This window comes from Schistocerca gregaria, chromosome 3 (assembly GCF_023897955.1).
Source record: "Schistocerca gregaria isolate iqSchGreg1 chromosome 3, iqSchGreg1.2, whole genome shotgun sequence".
In the NCBI taxonomy this organism is placed as follows: Eukaryota; Metazoa; Arthropoda; class Insecta; order Orthoptera; family Acrididae; genus Schistocerca; species Schistocerca gregaria.
In genome coordinates, this window is record NC_064922.1 from 407,774,968 (window position 1) to 407,797,155 (window position 22,188).

Genomic DNA, 22,188 nt, shown 5'->3' on the forward strand with positions numbered 1-22,188 from the left:
ATAGAAAAAAGATTCCAGACACTAATACATTATTATTGCAATTAATGCAACAAATGGAACAAAATCAGAAACAAATGGGGCAAAATCTTCAAAAGTTAGACACAATGGAACAAAATCAGAGACAAACACAGCAAAATCTTCAAAAGTTAGACACAATGGAACATAATCTTCAAATGTTAGACACAATGGAACAAAATCTTCAGAAGTTAGACACCACACTTGAACAATGTCAAAAAATCTGTAATGACGTAAAAACACAAATTTGTGAGTATTTTCAACCTATTTTTTCGCGGCATGAAAACGCATTACAGAATCACGAAGCAGCCATAAACGAATTGCAAACTGTTGTTCGTGAAAATCACGACACCTTGCAAGCTAAAATGGACTCAGTTGCATCCACCGATTCGGTTACGCAACTTGCAAGAACTCATGAAAACTTAAAGGACACAGTAGATTCGATTTCAACACAAATGGACACTTTGAAACTTGGTTCAGAAAAACACACTGGGGAAATGTGTACACTATTGAAGGAAGTAGCCGAACTTTCGGATCAGTTCACTAATTTATCTACGAAGGTAGATGATAATCTGAATGACACAAAACCGGTAGTCTTTAAGGACACAGAAGAGTGTGAACAAATTAGTAAATTCAAACAAAGTCTGAATCAAATTAGTACGCAACACCAAAGAGAAATCCGGGAAGTACAAGATCAGCTGACACAGGTAATACAACAATTACGTATTTCAGAGGACACTCGCGCTCCAATACGGGAAGAAGGACATAGAAATACGGCACAGCCACAAAATAATAACACAGGGCACTTCGGAAATTATGAAAGAAATTGGCAAGGTACACCGAATTTTGAGATGGAACCGCCGAAACGACGTAACAATGACCGACATGCGACTCGCCGACATGATGATTTTGACTATACTACACGTAAATTCATAACATTTAAGAATTCTGGCAACGACATTCATCCACAAGCGTTGCTTCATCAATTCTGTCATTGTTTTCCTACCAATTGGTCATTAGAACACAGATTAGAATTTACGTGTGGCTACTTGGAGAATAAACCAGCTGTAAGAATGCGATCGGTCATTCACGATTGTCACAGTGAAGGAGAATTTTATCATGCTTTCCTCTCAGCATATTGGTCTCAAGCTACACAAGACAGAGTAAAACATAGCATAATGATGATGAAACACTTTGAACAATCTGAATTTTCCAGTCTTGTCAAATATTTTGAAGACATGTTGCATAAGAACCAATATCTTTCAAACCCATATAGCCCTTCAGAACTCATCCGCATTTGCATAATGAAATTGCCTGAACATTTAAGGAATATTATTTTGGCAGGGCGTTGCAAAGACGACATTGAAGCTTTTCAGTGACTCTTACAAGAATTAGAAATTGACACAGACAGTCGCGGGATGCGAAAACAGGAAAACAATCACTACAGTTCACATCCGTCACAATTCCGTGACGACAGAAACAATAACTGGACACGACAAGTCTATTCTTACAACGCAAATCGTGACCAAAACAGACACCACCCATATGACAACCACTGGCGGAGTAATAATAGTTACAGAGAAAGATCGCATTTCCGTAGTAATGACTATCACAGAGACAATCAGAGAAACAGACAATATGGAAACCAAAATAATTACTATCAAGGGAGACAGAATAACTTAAGACGCAACGGTCCAGCGCGCAGTTACGATTCAGGGAGAAATTCTCCACCACGTGACCGACAAGAAAGAAACTATGGAATCTATCGACATGACGACAGACAATATGATCGTAACGACTGACCTGAATTGCAGCAGAACTTGCGGGATTCAAACCGAGCAGGGCTCTCTCGACAAGTTGAATTTGTAGAAGTTAGGTCTCCAAATCCCAATAACGACGCGCGCCAACAAAGACACAATAGGCAATGACTCATACCGCTGGCAGCCACAAAACGTACGCATGAAATTGACGACTCAGCTGCCGTAGCTAGTAATTACGTAAAAATAGAAGACATTAGGGACATCTTACTCCAGGAACATGACGTAAAACATAACAACATTGCATATCCTGTGATTCACATTACTGTAAATGACGTAAAATTTACGGCAGTACTTGACTCAGGCAGTCCCATTTCAGTAATTAGTGAAACAGCATTTAGCAAATGCAACAAATCGAACGATTGCCCCACGCTTCCGTTACGCAAGATTTAAATACAAGGTGCAGTCATTGGAAAAAGTGTAGATGTACGTCAACAAACCAACTTAGAATTTTTTTGTCAAAGCCACAGCTTCCCTATGAACTTTCTTATTGTTCCATTATTGTCGACGGAAATTATACTGGGAGTAGACTTTTTGAATGAATACAAAGCAATCTTAAACTTTCACGATGCTGAAATAAGTTTAGAGAAAGAAGGTAAGTCAATAGCTTTGAAATTTGAAGATTGGCTCTCAAACCATGACGAGGAAATTAATCGGCTTTACCTTCTGTTAGACAACAGTTCGGAATTTTCTACGGAACTAGACACTGATAATCACTCTGCAAGTACTGACAGAGATGATATCGACGGCATATTTGAAACTAATGACTTAATTCAGAATACAATTCAAACAATTGAGAATTGTAATGACACTGATAGGCAGGACCTTTTTGAGATTTTACAAGCACATTCCACAGTTTTTACACACAATACAGGAACAATCAAGGGATTTCAGTACCAATTTCGTGTTCGTGAGCATACTAAATTTTATGTTAGACCATACGTAATTCCAGCACATTATAGGAACCGTGTTAGAACAGAAATACAATCTATGCTTGACGAGGGCATTATTGAGCCTGCAGTAAGCTCATACAACAATCCATTACATGTTGTTGAGAAGAAAAATGGATCGATCAGGCTTGTATCAGATTCCACACAAATCAATACTATCATTATTCCTCAAACAGACAGGCCGCAAACGTTGGAAGAACTACTTCAAAATTTTAATGGTGTAAAAGTGTTGTCTTCTATTGATCTCAGATCCAGCTTTTATCAGATCGAACTTCACCCAGAATGTAGAAAATACACAGCTTTCCTTTGTTTCGGTGTTTGTTATCAGTTTCGGAAACTTCCTTTTGGTTTGAACATTTCTTCGGCAGCATTCATTCGCGGGCTAAATTCCATATTACCTGAGTTCTTAAAACGTCACATCACCTTTTATGTGGACGATATTCTGATAGCAGAAGCCTCATGGGAACAACATAATCACATCAACAGCGTGTTACATATTTTTGCAAAATCTGGAATTACAATTAATTTGGAAAAGTCTGAATTCGGTAGGACAAAGGTGAAGTTTTTGGGACATATTATTTCTTCTGAAGGCATTCAGCCGGATCCTGAAAAGTTAGAAGCAATCAGAGCCATTTCAGTTCCATCCACAAAAAAACAAGTCCGAATTTTTCTAGGCCTCGTAAATTTTTACCGTCGTTTTCTGAATATGCAAATTCTAGTTGCACCAAAACTCTGTTCTCTCGCTGGAAAAAATACTATTTGGAACTGGGACGAACAACCACAGTTGGAATTCAACTCTTTGAAAGAATCGCTACTTAACGCGCCAATACTAGCTCATCCAGATCTCTCACAAGATTTTTGCCTTAGCACGGATTCTTCTAAAGTCGGTCTTGGTGCCCATTTATTTCAAGAAGCCACAGAAAATGAAATTACTGTCCAGAAAACCATTGCTTTTGCTAGCCGAGTGACAACAAAATCTGAAAAAAATTATTCCGTTACTGAATTAGAAGCTTTAGCTTTCGTTTGGGCATTTAACAAATTCCGTTTCTTTCTTTATGGTAAGCACTTAAAAGTATAGAATGACCATCGTTCATTACAATTTCTTGTCTTCAAAATTAAATCATGACAGGTTAAAACGTTGGGCATTGTTTCTGCAAGAATTCCACTTCACAATAGTCTACATTCCCGGCAAGGAGAACATTGTTGCGGACGCACTGTCACGCGCACCGGCTGGGCTCGAGAAAAGTAACACAGAAAGCAACCTCGATAAAAATTTCAGTATTCTTTACATTCAGAAAGTCGCCTTTGAAAATTTCATCACCACATCTTTAAAGGACATTGCTCATGAACAAGATAAAGATCCGATTTGGAAAGACATCAAAAGTAAATGGCATGAAAAGACACACACACAGATTCGGCATTATTATCTGATTAGGAACAACATACTGTTCAAACGCTGCACTGTTGATGACAAGCTATGGGTACTTTGCATTCCAGACGATTTCGTTAATAAGCTGATTTGGTACATTCATTTCAGCTATGCACATTTTGGTCCACGAAAATGTTATCATATTCTTCGAACGACTTGTCATTTTAACAATATGGAAAAGAGAATTCGAAGAGTCTTGTCTATTTGTAAACTTTGTCAAAAGGCGAAACCATCTACTGTCTCGCATCGTGCTCCATTGTTTCCTATCCTTCCTTCTAAATTAAAAGAATTTGCTGCTGTTGATCTCTTGGGACCGCTTGTCAGGACATCGAATGGATTTTCGTACGTTTTAGTCGCTGTTGAACTTACTTCAAAATTTGTTTCTTTCACTCCGTTACGTAAAGCCACAGAACGGTCTATAGCCAACGCCTTTGTTAAAAATTTCTTACGTGAAGTTGAACACGTTAGTAAAGTAATTTCAGATAACGGACCGCAATTCAGATCTGCTGTTTGGTCACGCATGCTTCGTAACCATAAAATCAAATCTGTTTTTATTTCATTGTACTCACCACATTGTAACCCATCTGAACGGATTATGAAAGAAATCAATAAGCTTTGCAGACTTTATTGTCACAGAAAGCATCAGCATTGGGACAGATATTTACACTTATTTCAAAACGTGCTGAATGAAATGCCTCATGACTCCACTGCTTTACCACCTCTTCTTGTACTGAGGAGTAAAGAACCACCGAACAGAATCAGAGAGCTTGTACCTTTTCCGAATACATGTAAACTTCGACACAAAGACATAATTGATTTTGCTATTAAAAATATAAATTCTGCTGCAGACAAAAGGAGAAAATTACACGGTAAAGCAAAAGCAAAGAAATTATATATTGGTCAGAAAGTTCTCATTAAAGCTCATTCATTGTCACATAAGAAGAAACACTTGAGTCACAAATTCTTTCTAGTTTACAATGGACCTTACAGAATTCGACGTATACCACATGATAATTGCGTTGAAGTTGAAACTCTGCGTACTAGGAAGAGTAAAGGTTTACACCACATTTCACATGTAAAACTGTTTATTGAAATATAATCTGCTTTTTAACTTTGTCTTTGCCATAAAACTTTTCACTTCACATTTCTAGTATGCTTTGTCACACTGAGAAACTGTTAACATGCAACAATGTTTTGAAGTTAACTATAGAGTCTAGAACCTAGGGAAATTTTTTAAACAGAAATTACGAATGCATTGTTATAGTGAACAGACGACACAGTGCTGTTATTTGTACATTCTTGCTTGTTAGTTGCTTTCTGTGAGATACCAGATGACACAGTGGTTAGTTTATGTGACAGCTACACGATTTTATCACGACGCTAGTAATGAGTGGCAATTTACAATGTTGCTTTTGCAGTTTATCTGTTTTATATCTGCACAGTTTTTCTGAATTTATCTGGAAAGTAAAACAAGTTTTAGTAGTAACTTTGTGGTATAGCTACAATGAGACAGCCTTTTCTGTAGCACAACAATACGTTACAGTACAGTACTTACTTCATCACGGCAATAAGCGTAGTAACTACGATATCTATACGCAAAGCATTTCACTTTTGTTTATCATGAGGTAAGTACATTGACTTCTGTAGAACTTAGCTTTCAGAGGACGATAACTACGACACTTCCACAGAGATTATCTTACAACACGACGCACAGTTTATCGCTACAGTACGCGTATTTGAGTGACTAATTTTGTACTTAAAGCATTTATTTTTAAAGATATTTGAAATACAATGATACAAAGGTTTTCCGTGATACATTTCATTCCATGGCTGTAATCTGTAACATCTGAGGATATAATTACATTAATCCTCAGGGGGGTACACGTCTACTTTGTGTACCATGTGTTTGGCAAGCACAAGGTATTTGCTTATAAAACTTTACACATCGGTACCATATTTCTCTGACACATAAATTACACACCTATCTGGTTATTTAACTGAGAGAGACAGAGATTTATTTTACTACATCAGTGACAGATGTTTACGTAATTGCACCGTTGGATAACTTCACACTCATGAAATCGTATTTTGTCTGTACTTTGTGAATAGTTCATATTTTTTCGGAACCATTGTGATATTATGAGAGCTTTGAATGATGTATTTGGTATGGGATCATGATTTTTAATGTACGTTTGAGGTAGATGACACTTTTGACATGAGCAGAGAATTTTTTTTTAGGTTTTGAAATTATTGGAGGAAGCTACGACGATTCTGAGAGTTGACTGAGGTGTTATGATGTTATTATTACGATGACTATGGGTATTATGCTGCTGAGGTATGTTTATGATCAATAGGCTGATGCTATATGAGGAATTTGATTATGCTACTTATTTATTATGATGAAATATTGAAGAAGTGTCTACGAATATGTGTAATAAAGCAAGGAATAATGAGTAGTGGTTAGGGACTCTGATTTGTGAAAAGTATGTTTGAAACCGAGAATCGTACTTTAAGTGTCATGAAATGTGTCTATATGCGTGAATGTATCACTATGCTGGTGAAAATTTTTGGATACTATTATATTTAAAGGATTTTGTTTCTACAGATTTCTAACGCAAATTCTCAAACTGTGAAAATATTTTTATATGAGACTGTCACTGTAGCGAAAACTGCTGTCGTAAATTTTTCAGTAAGAAAGGTAAGTAACCACCTGCACGTACTGTGTCAATGTGTCGTGAGCACCCAGCTGCGCGACAGACGCCTTGAAAAAAGCCATTAGTGTGTGCCTGTCAGAGACATAGGTGGAGGGGAGAAAAAAAACGAGGCCATTATTCTCGCTATTGACGTTGCTTTGTAGAAAGCATAGTAAATACGACACACTCAAACATGAAAACATATTATTATACTGTGGAGCTCTTAATTTATGATATTTACTAAAATGCCTAATAAAAAGATGAGAAACATTTCACGGCCATTGTCTTGCTAGTTGAAAGATTGTTTACTGCACTATGAAACGCCATATGGCTAGTGAATGACGTTTCACGCCTTGCTTTCTCTATTTTGTTTAATATCTAGTTTCTAGCTGCCCTGCTGCATTGGTTAAAGTAAAATTTTATAGATGTACTAATATAAATATTTTATGCCTACAGACCCAGTAAAGAATAACTTCCAAAAAAATGAGGGAGCACAAAAAGACATTGCCCTTCGTAGGAACTGCATACATAATTTTCTTTTCAAGTACTTGGTAATTTATTTCATTGAATAAGTAGTGGTGCACCATTTTAATTGCATAGAAATTAAGATGTGACTAGACATTGTCCTTATCTGCATTGTTGTCTTTATTGTAACATTTTTTTCTGCTTGAGCTTTGTCATGTTTAGGTATAAGTTATAGCATTTGCTGCTGCTGTTTGACATGCATAGTGCTACTGAATGTCACTTTGTATTACTAGATTAAGCCAATTTTATTACTGATTTATTTTTCTTGTTGCTGCACATTGGTTCATATCAGTTGTAATGTTGCATTGCTTGGTAATTTAAATTTACTGTATCTTGCTTTGCCAATTGCCATTTTTTTACCATTGCTGTTTGTGTTCATTGTTTTGTGCTGCTGCATTGCCTCGTCCCTTAGTTAGCATCTGAGCTCAGCAGGTTTAAGTTAGCTTAAGAGAGTGTACTCTATATAAGAAACTAACTATAATGAATTGGGAGAAAAGCGTTGAGAAGCTATAAGAAAATGGTTTGGCCAAAAAAGTAGTGTACAGTGGAGAAAAACTATTTTCGAAAGAGGAGGTGAACAGAATACAGAAAGGATTTTTTTGGCGGAAACAAATGTTGAAATAAGACGAAAGATCTATGGATAGAAGTTTTGGGTTGGACTGCAGTACCAAATGTTACAGTGAAAACAAACCCTGTCCTTTCCTTGTGTTATCCCACTATGTGTTTGTGTACCCTTGTGTATTTATGTTCTTCCTGTCTTTGTATGTTTATCTGATAAGACTTATGTTGCAGAATTTTTCTAATACTAAGCTACATTCACTATGATGAGGAATACTGTTATCCTCAAATATAATTTGCATTAATAACATGTTATTTACTTTGTAAAGATGTTTACACATTATTTATTCTGTTTTGTTCTAATGCTCATGTGTGAAGTTGATGTTTCAAAAGTTATTCTGATCTTTTATGTATGTGCTTATGTCGTAATTTTTGTAACACTGATGTATTTGCTATTTCGATTCTTTTGTAAAGCCTGTACTACTACAAATGTTATCTGTATTGTCATGTTCTTTAATGATATATTTTTTACCTTTGTTATTGTATTCTTATGTTATAAAATTGTAATTGACACCAGTTCATCAAATTAAGTACCTTGTAAATTACACTTCACTGCACACGTTTCTGTTGGTCATAGTATATGGACAATATATGAGAAGTAGGGACTGATAGTGTTTGCATGTGTGTTAATAATTCAGTAAGGGACTGGATAACAGCATTACTGGTTGAAAGGACATTTCAAAAAATTTGTGAGTGCACAAGTGGAGGTTTATGGACTTGCTATATTTTCTGCAAGACTCTTCGATGGTGATTGTGCACCTGCACAGTCGTAACAGATGGCTGCTAGCCATCTCTACAAGGACTGCCGTGGGTCTGCACCTCTGGTGGCCCACCAATACCGTAATCTCTACCAGGACTACAATGGGTCTACTCTGTGACGACCTACATACCAATATTTTTAAAACTTCGACTGACTCTGCTGTGGGTCTGCTCTGTTGTGGCCCATTACCTGTCTGCATGTCAAGAGCAAGCACTGTCTTTCCGTTGAAAGGACAACACTACTTCTTCAAGACTGCATGAAAATCCACTACTTCGGTGTGCATTTTCTTTTACTACTCAGACTTTGAGAAAAACACTGCAATTTTACTTTGATGAATGATCAGGACTGTCTTTATGGACTGTGAGAAAATTTTAGCTTTTGACCAACATTGTATCGATAAGTGTGTGCATTTCATTTCTTTGTCATTGTAATTATGAAAAAAAATTTCAAATCTGTATTGGCCACTGCCCAAAACAATTTGTAAATTTTTTTGTGGGGAGCATGAGGGCTATGTAAGTAGGCTGTTTTGGTTTTTTTATTGGTAACGCCGTCGCCACGTAGCGCTCTGTATAAAAATCACTGGCTGTGCCGTGTGCAGTCTGTGGCTGGTTTGCATTGTTGTCGGCCATTGTAGTGTCGGGCAATGGCAGCTGGATGCTAACAGCGCGTAGCGTTGCGCAGCTGGAGGTGAGCCGCCAGCAGTGGTGGACGTGGGTTGAGAGATGGCGGAGTTTTGAAATTTGTAAGAATTGGTGTCACGAACTGATATATATATTATGACTATTAAGGTAAATACCTTGTTTGTTCTGTATTAAAATCTTTTCTTTGCTAACTATGCCTATCAGTAGTTAGTGCCTTCAGTAGTTTGAATCTTTTATTTAGCTGGCAGTAGTGGCGCTCGCTGTATTGCAGTAGCTTGAGTAACGAAGATTTTTGTGAGGTAAGTGATTTGTGAAACGTATAGGTTAATGTTAATCAGGGCCATTCTTTCGTAGGGATTTTTGGAAGTCAGATTGCGTTGCGTTAAAAATATTGTGTGTCAGCTTAAGTACAGTCGTGTATAAATTGTTCTAAGGGGACGTTTCAAAGTGTTCGAACGACCTGAATTATTTATCAAATATATGAACTGATATTGACAATTGTGGTGAAGCTTGCAGAGTTCATACGTCTAATACGTCTATCAAAAATGGTACAAATGGCTCTGACCACTATGGGACTTAACAGCTGAGGTCATCAGTCCTCTAGAACTATAGGATGGGGCCCCTCCACGCCCGCACCAACGTGGTGACCAAACCAAAAGTTCTACTGTCACCTCCGTGTAACACGTTAGTTTTAGAATCAGGAGTCACAGAATGCAGGCTGTGATGTTATCCATGCGTCTGGGTAAGATTACTCATTTACATGGTCCATCAGGAGATAGAAGTGGTCGAAAACGATCGAAGGGTAGCGGTTGTAAGGGCAGAGGGAAAAAAGTGCCAAGGCAAGCGCCAAGGGAAAAAAACCTCTGCGACAGTAGGACGGGTAGTAAGGGCAGTAGCGGACTGCTAGCTGCGACAGCGCATGCAAGGTGTGGTTATGTTAGTGCGAGGTATCGTGCATCGTTACCGTTGTCGTTGCTGGCGCTCGTTCCAGGATCTGCTGCTGCTGCGTCCCTGAAACATTTCATTGTCGTCATATATTAGTGGGCGATCGGTCATAGATCAGCTCACAGTGTGGGGGGGGGGGGGGGGTGTGTGGCTGGTTTGCGTGCTGTGTGCAGTACGGTTTCCCTGCGATTGCCGGTATTTCGGCGGGTTAAGCATCTGGGGTTGCCAGTAGTAGCTGAGTTGCAGGGGCTCGCCAGTACTGTCATGTTAGCGTGCTATGGACCGTAGATGTTCAGTTTCGTACTAATAGTGTTTTTGGTCTATTATGTTTCCATCTATGGTTGTAGTCGTAGTTACCCAGAGAAAGGATAAACGGGTTACGCGAGTGTCTCGTGTTTCTGTACAGTCGTGTGGAGAGTTTTTGGAATACCTGCAAGATGGTATCTAGCCGATATTCCCGGTGAAGGTCCGCGGTGCGCGTGTAGCGCGGAGCGTTGCTTATGATTCTGAGTACTTTGTTCTGTATGAGCTGCAGACAGCGCACACGTGTGGGTGCAGCGTATCCCCAAACGGGAGCAGCATACGTCATCAGAGGTCTTATAAGTGTGGTGTACATGGACCTGGACACCCTCCTATTCAGTGTGCTACGCCTGTTAAGCATAGGGTAGAGTTGTTTGAGCCTCGCGTTTGCTTTGTTGGTCACGTGTTGGATGTGGTCCCCCCAGAGTAGTTTCCGGTCCAGCCAGACACCGAGGTATTTGACCTTCTCTTGGAAACGTATTGGGCGTGCGTGTAGTGTTATTTGATTGCAGTGTTGATGTTTGCGCAGTAGTTTCGGTCTTCTGGTGAACAGAACGGCTTCGCACTTGTCGACATTTACTCTAACACGCCACTTCACCAACCAGGGCGCTGCCGTTCTGAGTGCGGTCTGTAGTCGTGAGTTCATGTTAGACGGCTTCCAATCTTGCGCTAGGATGGCAGTGTCATCCGCGTAGATTGCCATCGTCGTGTTATGTGAATCTGGGAGGTCGTTAAAGTAGAGGTTAAACAGTAAGGGCCCTAGGATGCTTCCTTGGGGTACCCCTGCCTGTATACCATGTCGTGTTGATTGTTTGCCCTGCACGTCAGTGTTGAAACTCCTGTCTGTGAGATATGAGTGTATGAGACACACGAGCCCGTCGGGGAACCCTGCGTCGTTTAGTTTGCGTATGAGGCCGTTGTGCCATAGACGATCGAAAGCCTTCTCGATGTCCAGGAACACCGCACCAGTTGCTTTGTTCATGTTGTATCCGTGTGTGATGTGTTCGACGACGCGGAGGAGTTGTTGTGTTGTCGAGTGGTGATTCCTGAAGCCGAATTGCTCTGGCCTCAGGGTGTCATTTGTAACGCAGTGCCTAGAGAGTCGTTTTAGTATTACCTTCTCAACAATCTTGCTGAGCGCTCTCAGCAGGCTGATGGGTCGGTAATTTTGTGGGAGGGAGTGGTATTTCCCCGGCTTCCTGAACATCAGGACCTTGGCCGTCTTCCAAAAGGCGGGGAAGTGTTGGTGTTTGAGTATGGCATTCGTGATGTGCGTGAGATATTCTATTGCTTTATCCGTGAACTCCTGGAGGACACGGTTTTGAATGCCATCGTGACCAGGGGCCTTCCTAGCAGTGGTATGCATGATGGCCCATTTGACTTCAGCTGTGCTAGCCTGGCGGATGTTGTTGCGCGCTGGTTGGGCCAGGATGCGAGTGACCTCCTGGTCTGTTGCAAGTGTGAACGCTGGATCTGACGGGTCCATGTTCGGTGTGAGTGACGCTGCAAGTGTGAGGGCCATCAGTTCAGCTTTTTCTTCCGCAGAATATGCCGGTCCGTCGGGCCCTTGTAGCGTGGGTGTGTAGTGTTTCTCCCTGGTGAAGTGTCGGGCCATCTGCCACACGCCAGGTCGCGTGGTGTCTAGCCCTGCGAGTTTTTGGTCCCACTGTTGTGTTTTAAATGTTTGTATTTTGTCCCGGATTATTCCCTGGAGCCTGTTAATGTGCCGTTTGAAGTGCTGGCGCCTGGTACGCTGCCAATACCTCCTGAGGCGGTTCCTCATTGAGATAAGGCCCAGTATCTCCTGGGGCAGGGCAGCACTGTATTGTTGTGGTGTGCGGATTGGTATGGTGCCGGCTATTGCGTCTTGGACGGCGTTAGTAAGGGTTTCAACAGCATCATCTATTTGGGCTGTCTCATTAATTGCGTGGGTAGGTGGGATGTGACTGTCAAGCGTTTCCTTGAACAATGTCCAATTCGCGCGCTTGTAGTCGAGCATCCTGCGTTGGTCAATGTGCTGCAGTGTTTCTTCAATGTACAGCACAACGGGTTGGTGATCTGAGGGCAGATCGTTTTCAACAACAACGTTGAGTGTCGTTGTTATGCCCTTGATGAGGGCCATGTCTAATACGTCTGGCCTCTGTTCCCTCCGGTAGGGAATGTGCGTCGGTTCGATCGGCGCTAGTGTAATGTAGTTTCGTCCTAGCGCGTGTTCGTATAGTTTTTTGCCGTTGGAGTTTCGTATAAGTGAATTCCAGTCTGGGTGTTTCTCGTTAAGATCTCCAGCGGCTATTACGCGCGGTGATATGTTGAGTATAGTGCTGATGTCGCGTGTCTCAATGTTCTTAGGACTGTTGTATACTGACACCAGTGTGGTATAGGCTCCGTTGAACTTGACCCTGACGGCGGTTGCCTCTAATTTTTCAAGTTCAGGGAGCACTATGTTTGTGTGTTCAATGTCTTTGTGTATAATGATGGCCGTTCCACCGAAACCAGAGCCGTCCGGTCGGTCGGTACGATAGCCGCAGTAGCTGGTAAAGTTTAGGTGGTTGTGCGGTTTGAGTTTAGTTTCGCTCAGTAGTGCGATAAGGATGCCCTTACGCTCCATGAACGCGGCAAGTTCCGCCCTTTTGTTGTTGATCCCGTCTGCATTCCAGGACAGGATCTGTGATAGTGTCTGGTTGTTTGCGAAGGGGGCCGGGTGTGGCGTATTATCCATGTAGGGATGTGAACAGTGTGGTGAAAGCTGTTTGTATGGCAGCCGAGTACTGCCCGGGTTGGGCATTCAAGAGCTGTGTGATCAGTGTGGTGACGACCGAGAGGATCCTGACAAGAATCTCTTTGGTCGTATGCTGGGGGAATAATGTTTCCAATATTCCATCTTGTGTTGTGTTTGTGTTGTGCATGTCGGCCTGTGGCTCGTTTGTGGTGTTAGCGGCCGCTGGTGCGGGTGTTGGCGTTGTGTGTGGGCTGGCGCTTGTGTTGCTGCTGTGTGCTGCAGTCTGTGGTGCCTGTGTTACAGTTGTGGTGACGGGTGGAGTAGTGTGTGTGCTGGTGTCGCTGGCTTGCTGACTGTGTGCCTGCGTTTCAGTGTTCTGTTGTTGCGGAGTGGTTTGTTGTGGCGATCTTGTGTACCCGTTCCTGTTCCCTCGAGGTCGCCTACGCCTTCTCTGGGTTTTCGGTTCTGGGGGTCCTTGTGTGGGTGCGTCTTCCTGTGCGGTCTGCGTGGTTTCGCATGCCGTGGCCTCAGGGAGTGGGGTCGTGTTGTTTTGGGGAGCTGGTGTTGGAACCGGTGTGGTTGATGTGTTTTCTGTTGGCTGAGACGGTTGTATTGTTGTCGCAGCGGTTGTGTTTTGCGCGTGTGATGGGCGAGGAGGTTCCGACGCCCGCGCAGAACTTAGAACTACTTAAACCTAACTAACCTAAGGACATCACACACATCCATGCCCGAGGCAGAATTCTAACCTGCGACCGGAGCAGTCGCGCGTTTCCAGACTGAAGCGCCTACAACCGCTCGGCCACAACGGCTGCCAATACGTCTATCAAAAGCATGTAAGCAAGCTCATACAAACCCAAATCCTTTATTTCAATCTTATTTCCATGTTCAAAATGTATGTCAGAAATACTTAATGGTGTAACTTAGAGCATTTCCACCTCTGAAATGGTCGCCAAAAATACATTAGCACACACACACACACACACACACGATGTTTATGGCAAAGTTACTTCCACGTCTAAAATGACTGTCTAAATAGATTAAATGCAAATATTATAATATTTCCATGTCGAAAGTATGTATTAAAATAAGCTAAGTTATTGACAATACAGCTGTAACTTACAGTATTTATACGCCAAAATTGTCTTCATTATTGTTTTATAACTGTAAAAAAATACTAGGGACTAAAGTAACATGCTAAATGGGACATCCAATAATTGTTGACAGTAGCTCTCAGGCTTAAGTGAATCTATGTTATTGGTAATGAAGAATAAAACTTTCAGCATCTTATGAAGCACCATTTTAGGTGATAAAGATAATGCACCATGTTCTGCAACAAAAAGTTTTAATTGATAATACCAATAATTTGTGAACGAAAGTATCGAAACACCACAAACACATTACGATACCTAATACGTTATAAAAAAACCGCTGGCGTTCAAAACAGATTCGAGTTGTCACCAGATTAATAAATATAAATTCTGTCTTGTTTTCAAAGGAATCTCAAACAAGGTCGCGCTGATAAGTAATGCCTTCGAATATTTTAAATAAAAACTCTTGAAGCTTTTTAAGTAAAAACAACTTTATTAACATTCTACATCTTTATTCGTCGCTTCTACATAAGCATTTCTTAACATAATCACCGTTGCGCTGAACACATTCCTCCCAATGGGAGACAAGTTTGTTTATACCGTCACTATAGAACGTTTGTTGACGGAGTCGCGACCTCATTTCTACCTGCAAAGTTTCATCTCTGCCAAAGTGAAGTCCTCGAAGGTGTTCTTTAAATTAATAAGTTTGGTTTACTTAAGAAATTTTAAGAGTTTTCACATTAAATTTGGGAGACATTACTTCCCCTTGTATCGTCCTTCTTCCAAAATTGTTGAAGTTTCAGGTAATGGTAACGGTGGTGGCAATAATCTCGCATCCTTCTGTCCAGAGTAGACCGCAAATGCTGCTGAGTACATTGAGATCTGACTATGGCGACCAGGGGAGATGAAACAATACATCCTCGTGGTCACAAAACGAGTCCTGAATGATGCGAGCTGTGTGACTAGGGACCCAGTCATCTCGGAACACAGTATCATCATTGGGGAACCAACATTTGACTAAAAGATGCACCCATCAGCCAAAATGGTCATATAAACCCTGCCAGTAAAGCGAAATTGCGGAGTACACATGGGACCAATGTGGTTCCACGAAATATCTGCCCAAATCATCGCCGAACCTCAGCCATCCTTCACTCTTCCGACGTAAACTCAGAAGTTGGAAACGGTGTGAAAAAAGAGTCAGCCGACCAAACGAAGTTCTTCTAGTGCTCCATAGTCCATGTTGCAGGGCGTTGGCACCACGTTTTCTTGTCACGGGAATTTTCATTACCGATGAGTAGTTTTGGAATCCTACTTTTGGATTTCCAGTCAGCCATGCAATGCCCCGCTTCTGAAGCTGACAGGATTCGCGAGTACAACATTCAGCTCTGCAGTGACATTTGCGGCTGTCATTTTCTTATTTTTCGTCACACTCCTCTTCAATGACCGTCAGTCACAGTCACTCTACATACACTTTCGTCCACATCATAACTCAGCAAACGATGTTTGTCCACTTTCCCTGAACGCTGTATAAATCTTCGATACGTTGTCTCTTGAAACACCAAACACTTCGGCTACCTTGTTTACGGAAGCACCCATCATGCGAGCACCAACAATTTGCCCCTGTTCGAATTCACTTAGCGTTGCCAAAATGCCCTCACAAGTACAATATTCTGACTACGACTAACAGTTGCTTCGTATTGACGACATTGACAGGAGGCGTTTGTGGTCAGATGTAACAGCGCAACCTGCACGCTTCATTTCAATCTGCATTTATATTGAAGTGTTCATTTTCCGCGGTGTTCTCATATTCTTTGCCAGGCATTGAATATTTATAACATTTTTATACACCGACGTCACTTTCCCTGATACTTAAGCACAACAAAATGAACTAAAACTAGTGCATCTTCGTGATACCTTCAATGCTTTCTATCATTTTAAAAACATATATATTTGTAAAATGCAAGTATATCATCGAAATGCACGAAATTCTACATGTTAGCTTTGTAGACACTGTTCTGTCAAAGACAATATGGTCAAGATTCCACTTAGATCTCTGATCGCGAACCAAAATTCGATCTTTGAACCAAAATAAGATTTTCCATGTAATTTATCACAGTTCTTTCTTCTACAACGGTACAGAACACACTTGGTACTATAGTTGTAACATTGTTCTATAGCAGTAAACACTACATGGCTCACTTATTGGTACTTCTATCCTGACTTAGAGCTCAGCACAGTACAAAGAAACAAAATATTAACCTCTTTACTTATCAAAATATGTAAAAATTTGTTCTATAATATTAACAAAATACGCATGCCATAGTGACCTAACATACAAGTTTAAGTGCGTTAGGGATTAGAATAGTTCGGTTTTCAACCACAGTTCAATGAAATCAAAAATATTCTATATTATTTATCAAAATACGAGTACTTAAAGATGTGGTCTGCGACGGTGAAGACATATGTGCGACTACTGATCCAATTTACAGTTTATGGATCCGATGCGGTAAGGTGTTAGTTGGAGATTCGTTAGCTACTGGGACCTCAAAATTAAGTGTATTTAAACAGCATTTTATTCTTAAAATAATTGAATTCGTTACAGTAACAAAATACCAAATGTAATAGGGAAGCACTGATGACTAATCAATAAGACATTAAAATTCAAGGTCCTTCACATCAATAATTACGATACTTGAAAAACATAATAGTATATATAATACAGGGTGTTTCAAAAATGACCGGTATATTTGAAACGGCAATAAAAACTAAACAAGCAGCGATAGAAATACACCGTTTGTTGCAATATGCTTGGGACAACAGTACATTTTCAGGTGGACAAACTTTCGAAATTACAGTAGTTACAATTTTCAACAACAGATGGCGCTGCAAGTGATGTGAAAGATATGGAAGACAACGCAGTCTGTGGGTGCGCCATTCTGTACGTCGTCTTTCTGCTGTAAGCGTGTGCTGTTCACAAAGTGCAAGTGTGCTGTGGACAACATGGTTTATTCCTTATAACAGAATATTTTTCTGGTGTTGGAATTCCACCGCCTAGAACACAGTGTTGTTGCAACAAGACGGTTTTCAACGGAGGTTTAATGTAACCAAAGGACCGAAAAGCGGTACAATAAAGGATCTGTTTGAAAAATTTCAACGGACTGGGAACGTGACGGATGAACGTGCTGGAAAGGTAGGGTGACTGCGTAAGGCAACCACAGACGGCAACGCGCATCTAGTGCAGCAGGTGATCCAACAGCGGCCTCGGGTTTCCGTTCGCCGTGATGCAGCTGCGGTCCAAATAACGCCAACATCCACGTATCGTCTCATGTGCCAGAGTTTACACCTCAAACGCGGCAACCCCTTGGCGCCGCTACCATTGCTGCACGAGAGACATTCGCTAACGATATAGTGCACGGGATTGATGACGGCGATATGCATGTGGGCAGCATTTGGTTTACTGACGAAGCTTATTTTTACCTGGACGGCTTCGGCAATAAACAGAATTGGCACGTATGGGAAACCGAAAAGCCCCATGTTGCAGTCCCATCGTCCCTGCATCCTCAAAAAGTACTGGTCTGGGCTGCCATTTCTTCCAAAGGAATTATTGGCCCATTTTTCAGACCCGAAACGATTACTGCATCACGCTATCTGGACATTCTTCGTGAATTTGTGGCGGTACAAACTGCCTTAGACGACACTGCGAACACCTCGTGGTTTATGCAAGATGGTGCCCGGCCACATCACACGGCTGACGTCTTTAATTTCCTGAATGAATATTTCGATGATCGTGTGATTGCTTTGGGCTATCCGAAACACACAGGAGGTGGCGTGGATTGGCCTCCCTTTTTGCCAGGCATGAACCCTTGTGACTTCTTTCTGTGGGGACACTTGAAAGACCAAGTGTACCGCCAGAATCCAGAAACAATTGAACAGCTGAAGCAGTATATCTCATCTGCATGTGAAGCTATTCCACCAGACACGTTGTCAAAGGTTTCGGGTAATTTCATTCAGAGACTACGCCATATTGGAAATTCAGGAAGCGGGAGCAAGTTTGGCAGCTACCCCCACGAATCAGTTCTTTGATCAGGCGTTCTGGGCCCAAAGTACAGCTGGACGACCCAACCAAATTATATCCCTACTCAGTGGTATTTTAGAGTTTCACTCGATACCTTGGGCTGCGCCCAGCACTTTTTGTCGCTGTTGGTGCGATTTGAATTTTATGTGGATGCTTTGACGGTGCCTTACCACCTTATATTAGCATTACTTTACCCCTTGAAGACAGGTACTCTGAGTGCTTTTATATCCGAAGTTTTTCTACATCTACATCTACATGGATACCCTGCAAATCACATTTAAGTGCCTGGCAGAAGGTTCATCGATCGACCTTCACAATTCTCTATTATTCCAATCTCGTATAGCGCGTGGAAAGAATGAACACCCGTATCTTTCCGTACGACCTCTGATTTCCATTATTTTATCGTGGTGATCGTTCCACGTTCTACGGACAAGCCTAGTGTAGGCAGTCCCCTTAGTAGGTCTGTTACATTTTCCGTGTACTGCCAATAAAACGCAGCCTTTGCTTAGCCTTCCCCACAACATTTTCTATGTGTTCTTTCCAATTTAAGTTGTTCGTAATTGTAATACCTAGGTATTTAGTTGAATTTTCGGCCTTTAGATTAGACTGATTTATAGTGTAACCGAAGTTTAAACAGTCCCTTTTAGCACTCATGTGAATGACCTAACACTTTTCGTTATTTAGGGTGAAAAGCCACTTTTCGCACCATTCAGATATTTTTTCTAAATCGTTTTGCAGTTTGTTTTGATCTTCTGATGACTTTATTAGTCTATAAACGACAGCGTCATTTGCAAACAATCGAAGACGGCTGCTCAGATTGTCTCCCAAATCGTTTATATAGATAAGGAACAGCAAAGGGCCTATAACACTACCTTGGGGAACGCCTGAAACAACTGTTTTACTCGATGACTTTGCATTAATTACTACGGACTGTGACCTTTCTGACAGGAAATCAAAAATCCAGCCACATAACTGGGACGATATTTCATAAGCACGCAATTTCACTACGGGCCTCTTGTGTGGTACAGTGTCGAAAGCCTTCCGGAAATCCATAAATACGGAATCGATCTGAAGTCCCATGTCAATAGCACTCAACACTTCACGTGAATAAAGAGCTAGTTGTGTATTACAGGAACGATGTTTTCTAAACCCAGATTGACCGTGTGTCAATAGACCGTGTCCTTCGAGGTGACACTTCACGTGAATAAAGAGCTAGTTGTGTATCACAGGAACGATGTTTTCTAAACCCAGATTGACCGTGTGTCAATAGACCGTGTCCTTCGAGGTGATTCATAATGTTCGAACAGAATATATGTTCTAAAATACTGCTGCATGTCGACGTTAACGATATTGGTCTGTAATTTAGTGAATTACTTCCACTACCTTTCTTGAATATTGGTGTGACCTGTGCAACTTTGCAGTCGTTGGGTACGGGTCATTCGTCCAGCGAACGGTTGTATATTATTGTTAAGTATGGAGCTAATACATCAGCATACTTCGAAACGAACCTAATTGATATATATCTGGACCGGAAGACTTGATGTTATTAAGTAATTTGTGTTGCTTCACTACTCCGAGGATATTTGCTTTTACGTTAGTCATGTTGCCAGCTGTTCTCGATTCGAATTCTGGAATATTTACTTCGCTTTCTTTTGTGAAGACATTTCGGAAGGCTGTGTATAGTAACTCGATACTTTCAGCATTTCGCGGCCCTGTCAGCAACTGTATAAATATTAAATTCAAAATTAACAGCCTCAGTTGCGGAGTTACCGGCAGCCACGAGTGTTGAGTTCTAGTACAACACTCGTGGCTGCCTCATCGCGGTGAGGAAGTGGGGCTGAGGCAGCTTCAGTTAAGTTTTTAAAATATGACGACATTTGGTGTATTTGTATTTTTAGTTTGACAATGTCCATTACGGACAAACATTAGTAAGTGTAATTCTGAAGAAGGTTGGGTTATCCCAATTGAAACCTAGGTAAATCTAGGTAACTCCGCAACTAAGGCTGTTAATTTTGACCTTTGTTATCGCGCAGAGAAGGCATTGACTGTTTTTTTTTTTTTTTTTTTTTTTTTTTTTTTTTTTTTTTTTTTTTTTCACTAACATACTTCACTTACGACCAGAATCTCGAGACAAAGTTTCGTTGTGAAAACAGTAATAGGCGTCTCGCATTGGAATCCGCTTTAAGTTTCGAGCTTCTGTAAAGAATCGCTAATTTTGGGGATTTTGCGTCTGTTTAAATTTAAGCGGGAGGGTTCAATAGGACTGGCTATGAATAGGAATCTCTCGCCGCGGTTGCAGAACGATCTTGAGCGCCAGTATTACTGGAGGGTTCAGGCATCATTTGAACCGCTGAGCCAGTATGTCGAGCGAGTACGCCTAGCCACCATGGCTCTTAGTATGTCGATTTCGGGTCTCACTACTGCATCAAACATTTTGAAGGGCAAGCGTCCCGAGGACAGGTCGCGAGTGGCCTGTTCTGCAGTGAATTGCTAACACAGGTTGGTTCCATTGGAATCCTTGTCATTTGCCGATGAGGAGCGGAGGCGTGTGAGGAACTTGGAAATTCCTCCGCCCAACTCAAGAAATAATTGTGCTCCTCAGGCATCCAATACATTTTTTGGGAAAGATTGCTTTCAGTGCAGCGCCCACAATCACTTGGTGCGCGAGCGTCTGGTAGTACGAGCTCCTAGACCCGGCAAATGACGACAAGAGAGGGGGCATTGTTCCCGTCGGAGGCGTGCGCTTGGTGGGCGCGTATTCAAGGTCCCTCCGCATTTGCCCTCTCTTTTATCTGCGCTCATTTAGGACAACAAGAACCCCTGTGAACCCTGTTGTATTCTGCTAGCTCCGTGTTCTTGTTGAACTGCAATTGCCATTTGGCGTTTGAACGTCTGTGTAAATTATCTTTCGCCCGCCCCTGCCCTCTGAGATGTGTGGGCAATGGATAAGAGTTGCCTCTGGTCGGCGGGGTGCTCGGTAGTCTGTCCATCTGTAATTTCTCGTGGCCCGTTACGCTCTTGCTTGTTAAAGGTCTAGTGCTCAATTTTTTCCTCGTGTGTGAGTTTATTCAGAAAATGCGAGCCGCACCTTCTCTTTTTGGTTTCCGCCTAGTGACAAGATAGCCTTTTGCTCTTGCCGTTGCGTAAGTTCGGAAGATTCTACATCTACATCCACATGATTACACTGCAATTCACATTTAAGTGGTTGGCAGAGGGTTCAACGTACCACAATCATACTATCTCTCTACCGTTCCACTCCCGAACAACGCGCGGGAGGAACGAACACCTAAACTTTTCTCTTCGTGCTCTGATTTCTCTTATTTTATTTTGATGATCATTCCTACCTATGAAAGGTGGGCTCAACAAAATGTTTTCGCATTCGGAAGAGAAAGTTGCTGACGGAAATTTCGTGAATAGATCTCGACGCGACGAAAAACGTCTTTGCTTTAATGACTTCCATCGCAACTCGAGTATCATATCTGCCACACTCTCTCCCCTATTACGTGATAATACAAAACCCTTTCGATGTCCTCCGTCAATCCAACCTGGTAAGGATCCCACACCGCGCAACAATATTCTAGCAGAGGACGAACGAGTGTAGTGTAAGCTGTCT